Source organism: Onychostoma macrolepis, chromosome 14 (genome assembly GCF_012432095.1).
Source record: "Onychostoma macrolepis isolate SWU-2019 chromosome 14, ASM1243209v1, whole genome shotgun sequence".
NCBI lineage: Eukaryota > Metazoa > Chordata > Actinopteri > Cypriniformes > Cyprinidae > Onychostoma > Onychostoma macrolepis.
In genome coordinates this window covers 3,163,011-3,175,461 of record NC_081168.1, presented here as the reverse complement: position 1 = coordinate 3,175,461, position 12,451 = coordinate 3,163,011, and the positions used below count along the sequence as shown (strand labels likewise).

Below are 12,451 nucleotides of genomic sequence, written 5' to 3'. Positions count from 1 at the left end.
GATTGAGTGACCTTGCTGCCACCTACTAGTGGTTTTAGTTTCATTTTTGAAGTATCATTTAAAGCCTCATTAAACAGTCTGTAAATACAGCTAAATACCATTTTTGTGTTCTTCTGTGCCACATGTAAAGATGAATTGTTGATACTGATTTTATTTGATTGGTAACTTATTCTTCCTAATTGTATCTCATTATTCTAACTGAATTTATTGTTTAATTAAAACATTTTGAAGAAGTTTCTAAATATACATGTATGAATTTGACATAAAAGATTACATACATTTAATAAGGTCAGAAAAAATGCCTTCACAAAGGTTAAAAAAATGCCGCCACAAATCACTTTAAGGAGTCAAAAATGTTGAAGGTGTGCTCTGAAATATAAATATGTGTTACTACCATTTTTGCAGACTACATTGAAAAATTTAAATGGACAGTTGTCTATATTCTCTAGTTTGTATATCGGTGTAGTATAAATTGTTTTCAGCAGTGTTTAGTTCAAGCTGTGGGTGAAATGGGTGATTTGTCAGACTTCCAAAAAGGACAAATCTTGGAGCCTATTTACACTGTAAAAAAAAATTCAGTAAAAAAACTGATAATGTACTGGCAGAAAATTACCAGGACATTTTCTGTTAAATTTACGGACATTTCCTTCCACATTAAAAAGGAAAATTCTGTAGATTTACATTTTCTTCTGTATCATAAGCGGACAATCTGTTTTGCAGAAATTTCTAAAAAATTATAGCATAGGCCTATCTTTAGTAGCAAATAAATCCAGCACAATATATACAAATTGAACATGGTTTATTTTTACCTCATGTAAACATTCTTAAAAGTGCGTTCAGTAGCTTTTATTTGCCTTTAACAGGTGAAGACAAAAATATTACTACATCAATTAATTTAACAATGTGTTTTAGTTTTAAACAGCACCAGGCAGAAAAAAGAAAACATGAGCAGCTACTTGTACAATATTGGTGTTGCACCAAATAGTGGTCACAAAGATAAACTTCACTGTGAAACATTTTCAGATACATGGGAAAACATTTATACAAAGACAGGGCTGTCATTAATAACAATTGCTACATACTTCTAGTCAATAGTCAAGTGAAATGTTATTTAAAAGGACAGTTCACATCAAAAAATTTGAATTCTGTCATCTACAACTGACATGGTACTGCAAAAACAAAAAAAAAAAAAACTCTTGTACATCATTAGAAAATAAAGAACAAAGATTCATGCACTCATGCCTAACATTTCAATGTGAAACTAAGAGAACTATACAATCTAAATTAAGAGCAGGGCTCCAAGTGTTTGTGTGCTTTTAGTATCTCTTGCCATGTGCCAGCTTGGGGAAACTACTACTTTTTTCCTTTTGCTGCATGTTCAGTCCAAGTTCCATGTTGAGATTTGAAAAAAAGCTCAAATTGTACATGGATTCTTGAAGTTGTTCATACATGAGTCTTGGAAGCGTAGGTTCCCTTCATCTGAACTGTCGACCCTTGTTCAGGATTTCTTCACAGGAAGACTGGAAATGAAAAGAAATTAAATGAATGAAAGTGAAGTATAGAGTAACGTGCAGAACAGGTTGAGATTGAATTATCAAGTTCAAGTTCCTAAACTTGCATTTCCAGTGGTCTCCAATTGTATCCGTCATGTGATCTTGTCAACAATGTTTTATGATATACTTAAAGGGTTACTCCATCCCAAAATGAAAATTTAGTCAATCACTTTCCCCCCCATGTCGTTCCAAACCCGTAAAAGCTTCGTTCGTCTTCAAAACACAATTAAAGATATTTTGGCCCAGAAAAGTATGAAAAGCATCGTCAAAATAGTCCATCTGCCATCAGTGGTTCAATCTGAACTTTATGAAGTGATGAGAATACTTTGTACACAAAGAAAATAAAAATAACAACTTTATTCAACAATTCGTTGCATCTGCGTCACAGTAGCGCCATTTTGGAGAATATCCGCTGAAAGCAAACTGCGTACGCTGTTCTGTATCAGCCGCACCACACGGATACGCTGTTTTTGTTAAATAACGACTTGTTGAATAAAGTTATTTTTATTTTCTTTGCATACAAAAAGTATTCTCATCACTTCATAAAGTTCAGATTGAACCACTGGGCAGATGGACTGTTTTAACGATGTCCTTATACTACGTTTCTGTGCCTTGACCGTGTAAGGACCCTTGCTGTCTATGGAGGGTCAGAAAGCTCTCATGCTTCATCAAAAATATCATAATTTGTGTTGCAAAGATGAACGAAGGTCTTATGGATTTGGAACGGCATGAGGGTGAGTAATTAATGACAGAATTTTCATTTTTGAGTGAACTAACCCCTTTGATTATTTTCAACTAAACAGCAACACAAAATGCTTTATACACAGTTTCATTACATACGTTCCGTACATTTGTATGAATTCCAACGTAGGTGCCATCTCCTCTGGATGTTTTATGTTTAAAATAAAATGAAGAGAATGTGTAGCTCAGCCACAATGGGGGAGGAAATGATAAGTTCTTGAATGACAGCAATCTGGAATCATCAATAACAATAAAAAAATAAGAAATTATAAACACATTGTAAATTCAGAAAGCCACTCCAAACATTGATTAAATCTAACTGAATAAACGACTCAATTACTAATGTTTGTCAGCACTGAACATCCCTAAATGTAAATAAAAATGGAAGCATATGGGTAGCAAAATTCAATTTGAAATATGCAAAATGGCAATGCATTGCAATACACAAAATGACAATGTAGTTCTGTATTTTTATTTACATTTTGCCATACATGTGTCCAAATTTTAGTGCAAAATGAAAATTCAGTTATATAATTTACATTTGCCATTTTCTACACTAGTTTTAATATGCAAATTAAAAAACGTTTTAACACTTTATAAGTTATTTATTCACAATATTAAGTTAATTAAAACAAAAAATTCTTACCCAAATTAATTAGATGTGTTTAACATGTGCAAAAACTGTAGCAAAATTATCATTTAAATGCTGTTTTTCCTAAATGCATTTAGACTTAGGGGTAGGACACTTGGGATTGCATTTCCATCATAATACCTCATGATAATTGTAGCAAAATGCAGTTAGAATTTGAGGACGCATTCTGAGCCAAAGGTGCAGCAAAAGGGTAGCAGAATGCGGATTTAAATATCTTTCATTTTTCTTAAATGCATTGACACTTACATGCAAGACATTTCAATAACATTTTCATTTAATACCCTGCAATGAATAAGTCAATGTGGAAAGCGCTTGGTTGACGGTGAATATTGACCTATTGTGCGTCCTGTTGCTGAGCCCCACCTAACGATTGACAGGTCAGGGGCGTGTTGCATTTTCAAATGCATTTCAAATCCACACTGACTTTAAATTCATAGCGAGGTATTAAATGAAAATGCAATTGAAACATCTTATATGTAAGTGTCAATGCATTTAAGAAAAACAAAAGACATTTAAATCAGCATTTTGCTACCCTTTTATTGCACCTTTGGCTCAGAATGCATCCTCAAATTCTCAGTGCATTTTGCTACAATTATCATGCGGTTATGATGAAAATGCAACCCCAAGTGTCCTAACCCCGAAGTCTAAATGCATTTAGGAAAAACAGCAATTAAATTATAATTTTACTACAGTCTTGGCTTGGACATATTAAACATATCTAATCAATTTGTGTAATACATTTTCATTTTGCAACTTATAAAGCGTTAAAATATGATTTTATGTTGCATATTAAAACTAGTGTAGGAAATGGCTAACGTAAATTATATAATTGAATTTTCATTTTGCACTAAATATTGCACAGATGTATGGGAAAATTTTGCATTTCAAATTGAATTTTGCTCCCCATATGCTTCCATAAATAAAACTGTAGTGTTAATAAATAAAACAGAATACAAACCCTTGATAAGAATGCAGGGGGTGCTTGGGATGCACAATACAGCAGCAATTACGACCTGTCATTAGAAAAGAAAACAAAGAAACGCAATGAATGTCATGAACTGCTGTCCCTTTTAAACATGACTCACATCTGACACATCCCAACTTTACATCAGTCAAGACATTTTAACTTATTTAAAACTGTCACTAGCCAAAAATGGTCATTTTGACATAATTTTGTGTGCTTTTGTCCGTGTAAGAACTCGATGTGCTCCTGACGCGTGTCTGAAGCGTGCGCGTTCACCGACAGCGTGCCAGTAACGTTACCAAACAAACTTCGCGTGCGTGTGTGTGTGTGTAACAAACAAGACAATAAAACGTCTAAACCTACCTCGTTTGGCAGAAAAGTTGCGTTATCCTTGAAGAATTCCGCGATGTCAGATCTTCACCTAGTCGTTTAATCTCTTTTAAAGAATAAAAAAAGTCGTAATGGTATCTTCTTTTCTTGACAATTCCTCTGCCAGCTTCTGTTGAAAGCACACAGCGCTCTAAACACAGTTGTACGACACTTCAGATTTAGCTGCTTAACATCACCTCAGTAACGTTAACATGCCGGATGCTTTACGGCACGCGCAGTAACAAATACACTGCATCAATAACAATTAAAAGTTAATAAACGTCTTTATAAAACTGAAAGTGAGCACACTGTAACACGTAACTTACCTCCACGTCGAGTGAGATGTGACTGAAAATGTCAAATGCGACGGCTCCGACATTCATTTGGCAAACAAGGCAGCAACTAAATTAACGTTACAGTTTGTTACATTTAACAAAATATAATTTACCACGGAAGTGTAAGAACGGTTCCTCAAACCCGAAATCCGACTTTAAAATGACATTTTTACCGAGACTGTCTCTGTGAATAATGGCGTCTGCTCAAGCACTGTTTTCGCGCCGATAATCGACTGAGGTTCTTGTTCCCACAATGCAAAGCGTAATTAAAAAAATACGGAAAAACACCTGTAAAAACTAAATAAGGAAAATTCCTTCAAATTATTACGGTATATTGTACTGTATTTTTACGGATTTTTTTTACAGTGTAGCTGTTATCTTAATAGCTGAATTGTTTGGTGTTTTAAGAACAGCAGTCTTATGACTGTTTACATAAAGCATGGCAAGACTAGTGGGCGAAAACCAAAAGTGAATGATAGGGACTGTCAAACACTAAGAAGGATTCTCTTACTGACCACAGAAAACTTCACAAAGCCAAGATCCACGAAAGAGCAGCAATTGCTGAATCTTTAATCACAGACACCAGTTCTAAAATGTGAAAGATGGTGTCACGATTATAAAACTTTGAGAGTTTTGAGCTCCGAGATGAACATCTGCCCTGGTCAGACAAATCGCCTGACTTAAATATCAATATCACACCACTGAGAATAGTGAAAAGCCGATTCCCTTCTTCAACATCTCTAAAGCAACTGGTGGATGTTCTGATAGACGACATTCAAATGGAGGCGATTTAGAAGTTGTATGAACCTATTCTAAGAAGGTTGGAGATTGTATTGAAGGTAAATGATAATAAAACACCTTCATAGAGAAATACTGCCTATTCCAGGTGTTCACGTTATTATCAGAAATACTGTCATTCTCTCATTGATACTTCTTTGTAAGTGTTTGAGGCACTTCTAAATGTAAAAGTCAAGTCCACAAACACTTCAAGAATTCAGCAAATGGGCAAACTTCAGATTGAGATGTTGAATGTAGCATTTACCAACAATATACTTACTGAAGCACTACAAATAAACTTTGTGGAAAAAGCCAATATGTAATGCTATCTGAGTCTAAAAGGACAGTACACGGTGGCAGGTTATTTGTCCACTGAGACAGAAATAAACCTGAGAACCACCTTGACAAGATGCCGACTCAGCGAGTATATCCTAGCCGTATAAATGGGTAAGCAAAAAAAACAAAACAAGGCTGCACAACAGAAAGCCGGCGTCTACAATGCAAGCAAAACAAAATCAAGACAGAAGTGCATTTTCCGAGCGAATGCACAAAAATGTCAATGATGAAATCTCAACAACGTTCTTCAACAAAACCAGATTTAACATCCTGAATTTGACAGAATGCTGTGCTGGGAAAAACTCTGCTTGTTGTGAAACATGTAGGAAAAGATGCTGCAAGCACTGCAAGTTGGTCTCCTCATCTCTTTCTCTAACAGGAAAAGCTTATCCACAAACGGATATAGTGTAATCATTTACTAGTCTGCATCATGTTGTTCCAAACCTGTGAAAATACTGTAAATTAATATTAATTAGGCTATGCTAGAATATTTTAAGAAGATCGTGTACTGTTTGAATAAACAGTGTATGTGATGTAGTCCAAACACCTGTTATCTTTATTTTACAATTACATATATACAAAAAAAAAATACTCAAGCAACCGTTTCAATAGCACAAGTAGTCACTGTTTTTATGTTATTTATTTACTCATTTAAGCTCTTGTTACTCTTGGATTTGACAAAGTACTGTAATTATTCTTGTTGACCAGTTCAAGTGCTCAGCTGAACTTATGACACATGTAATTTACTAACTTCATCTTTACATCCGCCGCTGTCAGATCTGGCATGTTGTAGGTCAGTGGATAAACACACGGAGCAGCTCTAGTCTATCAGTCATGGTGTGTTGATCTAGTGGTAAGTTTTGCTTTGAGCGTGAGGGCAAGGGCATAGATTTGATATTGGCATGAAAATCATAACAAGCGATGTCCAACTTTGGAAACTATAGTTTTCTCCTTAAACATCAAAAGAGAATGTAAGAAAATATAACTTAATTGTTCTTCCTGCTAGCTAAATTTCACACACACAAACCAAAATCTGGCTCTAAACCTCTCTTTTCTTTATTCAAAGTTGATCTAGACAAGTACATGGAAACTATCCAAAGCTCTGTTAATCCTAAAGCTCTGTATTCATCCTATGTGTCCTCTTAAGGTAAAAAAAAAAACTTACTATAGATAAACCATGGTAAATCCCAAATTAACCATGGTTTTGCTACTCTAACCATGGTATTTGTAGTAAAATTGTGGTTATACAAAATATAAATCAATAAAAAAATAAATAAAAATGGGTAGTACACTTTTACTATAATAAAACCATGGTTAATGTTCTTAGGGGATTCCTCCCCCCCTTGTCTTGTTTTTATAACTCTGCGGCCAGGTTTGATGTTTTGTAGCCTACTGTTTAATTAAAAAAAGAAATCAGAAAAAAGATTTACGGCTCCGAAGTCCTGATCTGAAACAAATGATTCATGAACATTCTCCGAAGTTCCGATCTAAATGAAATGATTTGTGATACCCGAAGTTCCAATCTAAGGGTGTATTCACACCAGGAAAGTCCGCTAGTTCACTTGCTTTTGTCCAGACCAAGTATAACGTTGATTTTTTTTGTTTGTTTGTTTGTTTTTTTGTTTTTTTGTTTGCTTTCACACTGCCCTTTTTACATTTACATTTACATTTACATTTAGTCATTTAGCAGACGCTTTTATCCAAAGCGACTTACAATTGGGGAATACATAGAGCGATTCATCTTGAAGAGGCAATCAGACATACGAAGTGCTTGCAACACCAAGTCTCAGGCATTGTTCAAATAAATACAAACTACCAAAGGAAGGAATAAGTAAAGATAATTTTTTTTTTTTTTTTTTTTTTTTTAAGTTTAGGATGAAGTCAAGTGCTGTCGAAGAGATGAGTTTTCAGTTGTTGCTTGAAGATTGACAGGGATCCAGCATTCCGGATAGAGGTGGGAAGATCGTTCCACCAGCCAGGAATGGTGAATGAGAATGATCTAGAGAGTGATTTTGCGCCTCTCTGTGATGGTATCACGAGGCGTCGCTCACTAGCAGATCTCAGATTTCTGGAGGGGATGTAGTTTGTTAATAGAGAGTGCAAGTAAGCGGGTGCTGAGCCAGTGGTTGTTCTATATGCAAGCATCAGTGTCTTGAACTTGATGCGAGCCGTGATTGGTAGCCAGTGCAGGGAGATAAAGAGAGGTGTAACATGGGCTCTTTTGGGCTCGTTGAAGACCAGTCGTGCCGCTGCATTCTGAATCATTTGTAGAGGTTTGACTGTATTAGACGGAAGTCCAGCCAGAAGAGCATTGCAATAGTCCAGCCTAGAAATGACAAGGGCCTGGACAAGAAGTTGTGCAGCATGCTCTGTCAGAAAGGGCCTGATCTTTCTGATGTTATATAGTGCAAACCTGCAAGATCGAGCAGTTTTGTAATGTGGTCTTTGAAGGTCAGCTGATCATCAAAGATTACACCAAGATTTCTGACCGAAGTTGATGGGGTTATTGTTGATGAACCTAACTGGATCGTGAAGTCATGCTGTAGAGTCGGAGTGGCAGGGAGGACAAGAAGCTCAGTCTTTGCCAGGTTGAGCTGCAGGTGATGTTCTTTCATCCATGCCGAGATGTCCGCCAGGCAACCTGAGATCCTTGCAGCTACCGTTGGATCATCTGGTTGAAAAGAGAGGTAGAGCTGTGTGTCATCAGCGTAGCAATGGTATGAGAATCCATGTGCCTGTATGATGGGACCCAGTGATGTAGTGTATGTGGAGAAGAGGAGGGTCCAAGAACTGATCCCTGAGGAACCCCAGTGACCAGTGTATGTGCTTTGGATACCTCACCTCCCAGGCCACCCTGAAAGACCTACCAGTGAGATAGGATTCAAACCAGCGAAGTGGAATGCCAGAGATGCCCAGTGATGAGAGGGTGGACAGGAGTATCTGATGATTGACAGTGTCAAAAGCGGCAGATAGGTCCAGCAGAATGAGGACTGATGATTTGGAATGGGCTTTTGCAATTCGCAGGGCTTCAGTGACCGAGAGAAGCGCAGTCTCAGTTGAATGGCCCCTCCTGAAACCTGACTGTTTAGCATCCAGTTTGTCGTTCTGTGAAAGAAACAGTGAGACTTGGTTGAAGACAACTCGTTCAAGTGTTTTCGCTATGAGCGGAAGGAGAGAGACAGGTCTGTAGTTTTCTATAAGAGAAGTGTTTAATGTAGGTTTTTGAGCAGTGGGGTTACCGAGCCTGCTTGAACGCAATGGGGAAGTTACCTGTGAGGAGGGATGTGTTGATGATGTGTGTGAGTGCAGGTAAGAGTGTGGGTGAGATTGCTTGGAGAAGGTGTGAGGGGATTGGGTCAAGAGGACATGTTGTAGGATGGTTGGAGAGGAGAAGCTTGGATACTTCAGCTTCAGTGAGTGGACAGAAAGAAAAGATGGGAGTTTTAGCAGTGGATGTGGTAGGGTGAGGGTCCTGTGTGCGTGGAGGTGAAAACTGACCACTGATTGATCTAGTTTTGTCTGTAAAGAAAGTGGCAAAGTCATCAGCTGTAATAGAGGTGGAGGGAGGAGGTGGAGGGGGACAGAGGAGGGAATTAAATGTTCTGAAGAGATTACGCATGTCTGGAGCGCTGTCGATCTTGTTGCGGAAATGTGAGGATTTGGCAGTGTGGACTTTAGCAGAGAAGGATGTGAGCATAGACTGGTACCTACTGAGGTCCGACAGATCGTTTGATTTGCGCCATTTTCTCTCTGCCGCTCTGAGTGTAGTCCGATGTTCACGAAGAACCTCGGATAACCAGGGGTTGGAAGGAGCAGCCCGTGCGGGCCTAGAGGAGAGAGGACAAATGTCGTCTAGACAAGAGGTTAAGGTAGAGCATAAAGTCTCAGTAGCTGCGTTTACATCCAGAGATGAGAAATGGGTGGGTGAAGGAAGAGAGGAGGATACTACAGAGGAGAGATGGGAAGGAGAAAGGGAGCGCAGGTTTCGTCTAAAAGTAACTGGTAGGGGTTGGTGGCACAGGAGAAGCAAAGTGTAATGTAAATGTAATGAAGAAATGGTCCAGTATGTAGCGGTTGTACCAGAATGTTATCTGCAGTACAATTGCGTGTGTAAATTAAGTCAAGTTGGTTGCCTGATTTGTGCGTGCTAGTAGTGGTAAGGCGTTTGAGATCAAGCGAAGCTAGGAGTGCATGGAAGTCTGTAGCATAAGGCTTGTCTAGGTGAATGTTGAAATCACCAAAGACTAGGAGTGGAGTGCCATCCTCCACGAAGAGGACAGCAGCCCGTCCAGCTCCTCTAGGAAGGTGGCTAGAATTTGGCTAGGGGACGGTAAATGACCACAATCTGGAGTTTTATCGGAGTTGATACAGTAATGGCATGAGATTCAAATGAGTTGTAATTGCATAGGGAAGAGCGGGTTGAGTATTTCCAATTGTTAGAAATGAGCAGACCAGTGCCTCCACCCGCCAACTTGCCGGGGTGTGAGAGAAAGAGAGATTAGTAGAGAGCAGCTGGGGTTGCTGAGTCTTCTGGACGAATCCAGGTCTCAGTCAAGCCCAAGATGCTGAGCGTGGATTTTAAAGAAAAGCAGAAATGAAGTCAGCTTTGTTGACAGCTGACTGACAATTCCAGAGACCCACAGAGAAGGAAAGAGGTGTAGTGAAGGAGGTAGAGATAAGGCGCAGGTTAGCAGGATTACGTTGCCGTCTGCGTGGGACGTTAGGCGTGGTTGAGAGAGAACCGGAATAGTTTGGAAACACATGATAGAGGTGGCAGGAAAGAGGATGGAAATGGAGAGTGTGTAAGGAAGGGAAAAAGAAAAGATACTTAAGTGTGTCGCTCAGAGTCGTTGCTCGGTTAAAGTCGCGCAGGAAAAGTCGATGGTCTTTACCCTCGTCGGTCTTCACACGAGGAGGCTGAACGCTTCGCTGATGCTTCCGCGTCAGCGCTCGGACCTCTGATAAATACAGCCTAACACACTACCGTGAAAACAGCTGTGGCGGCTTCTGATTGGCCCAGCCAATAGCCTTGTGCAAATAACTCAAGACGAAACTAACACTTCGCTTGCAAGGAGCACTGAAAATGATCCAGGTTCCTTCTTAGCCGAGGTGCAAATTATTATAATTAACAGAAAGTGCAATCAAACAACGAAACCTCAACGAAAATGCAGAATAGAAATAGAAGGGAAACAAAAGTATTCCTTCCCAACAGCAAGTAAATAATTTAAACAACAGATCTATGACTAAGTATCACAACACTTACGAGCTGCTGTCCGTCTCTTCTGGTGAATATTCGGCTTTTACAAGTGAACCAGTGTGTTTTGAGACTCAGTCCGACACTGTGGTCAAAAGTGTTTTTTAAATATTGCTTAGTGCACCTTTAACTGAAATAAACATGTTTTACAAAGAGTATGTTTTACAAATACAATATCAATATTTCCATTCCAAAGATAACATCCAACACAAATCTATGAACATATTCAGGTGAGTTAACTGGTTTACTGCTAACTAGTGAATACACTCCATTAATATGACGAGCTGCACCTCAGAATACATGTTAGATGGAAACGTGCATTATGATCGAGTTTGTAGCTTAATTCATTATATTTTAGATAGCTTGAGCTGCAGTTCAGTTGGTGACAGTTCAATGGGAAATCAGTTGAAAGCATCCAGTCTCTCATATCACTGAACTGAATGTTCAGTTTATCAGTATATATTGTAATGCAGATTTGAGAAATTATTATTTCTGATTGTATTAGTCTATATAGTCAATGTAAAAAGAACAAATGGGAGAAACACAGTGAACACAAAACACAATGCGTCCTTGAGGTACAAAACGAGGATTTGTAAAGAAAAGTGTTGGAGGATTTCAATATAAGCCAAGAGGAGACTGGTTTTCTGTTGCTAAATAAAGGAAACTCTGCTTCCTATGCTCCACAACAAAACTTTGGTTCTCGCGAGACTAGCATATTCTCACTGGAGAAAGTTACTTTTACATTGTGTGCAGAATTATTAGGCAAGTTGATATTCTGGTCATATTTTTTTTCCCAAGAACATTTTACCAATTCCAAACCACATCAATCTTAGTAACTACTATCAATTTTGTATTTAATCATTTATAAGTGATATATAATTGCCCATGAAGGCTGAAAGTTAAAAACTCCTTATTTCAGGTGTGCAGAATTATTAGGCAGGTTTTCCTTTACAGATAAAATGAGCCAAAAAGAGATTGAACTCAAGAATAAAAGTTAAAAAATTATTAAATGCCCATGAGAAGGATGCAATACTAATGCAATAATATAATTAGCAAAGTTAAGGCATGACCATTGGGCAGCGAAATGCTCATTAGGTCAACAAGGTCAGAAAAAACAGGTGGAGAGGAAAAGACATGTTAACTGCAAAGAATTAGAATTAAGGTGAAGAATTGGGTGAGAAACCATCAGGAACCATTTAGTCTCCAGCACCATCATTTTCCAGAACTGCAACCTTCCTGGAGTCTCCAAGTAGAATGTGTCAGGTTCTCAGAGACTTTGCTTGGGTAAAAATATTTGAAATGACTCTCACTTAATAAGAATAACATGCTGAAGTGTTGTGAAATACACAAAGACTGATTTTTATAGGCTTTATGGACAGATAAGTTGAGAGTGACTCTTGAAGGACCAGCATCACATCCTCTTGTGCCACTGTTTGAAGAATTTATCTTCCAGAATCTGGCAGTAAGTTT

General features: G+C 38.1%; 1 long non-coding RNA gene across 1 annotated transcript; it reads right to left on the bottom strand.

The window, feature by feature from the left end:
• Window positions 1-836: 836 nt before the first annotated feature.
• Window positions 837-4,833, bottom strand: LOC131553844 (uncharacterized). Its single transcript, XR_009274279.1, has 5 exons — window positions 4,606-4,833; window positions 4,274-4,409; window positions 3,905-3,959; window positions 2,403-2,526; window positions 837-1,520 (listed from the first exon to the last, which is right to left on the bottom strand). It is a non-coding gene; the product is annotated as an uncharacterized LOC131553844 (long non-coding RNA).
• Window positions 4,834-12,451: the final 7,618 nt, after the last annotated feature.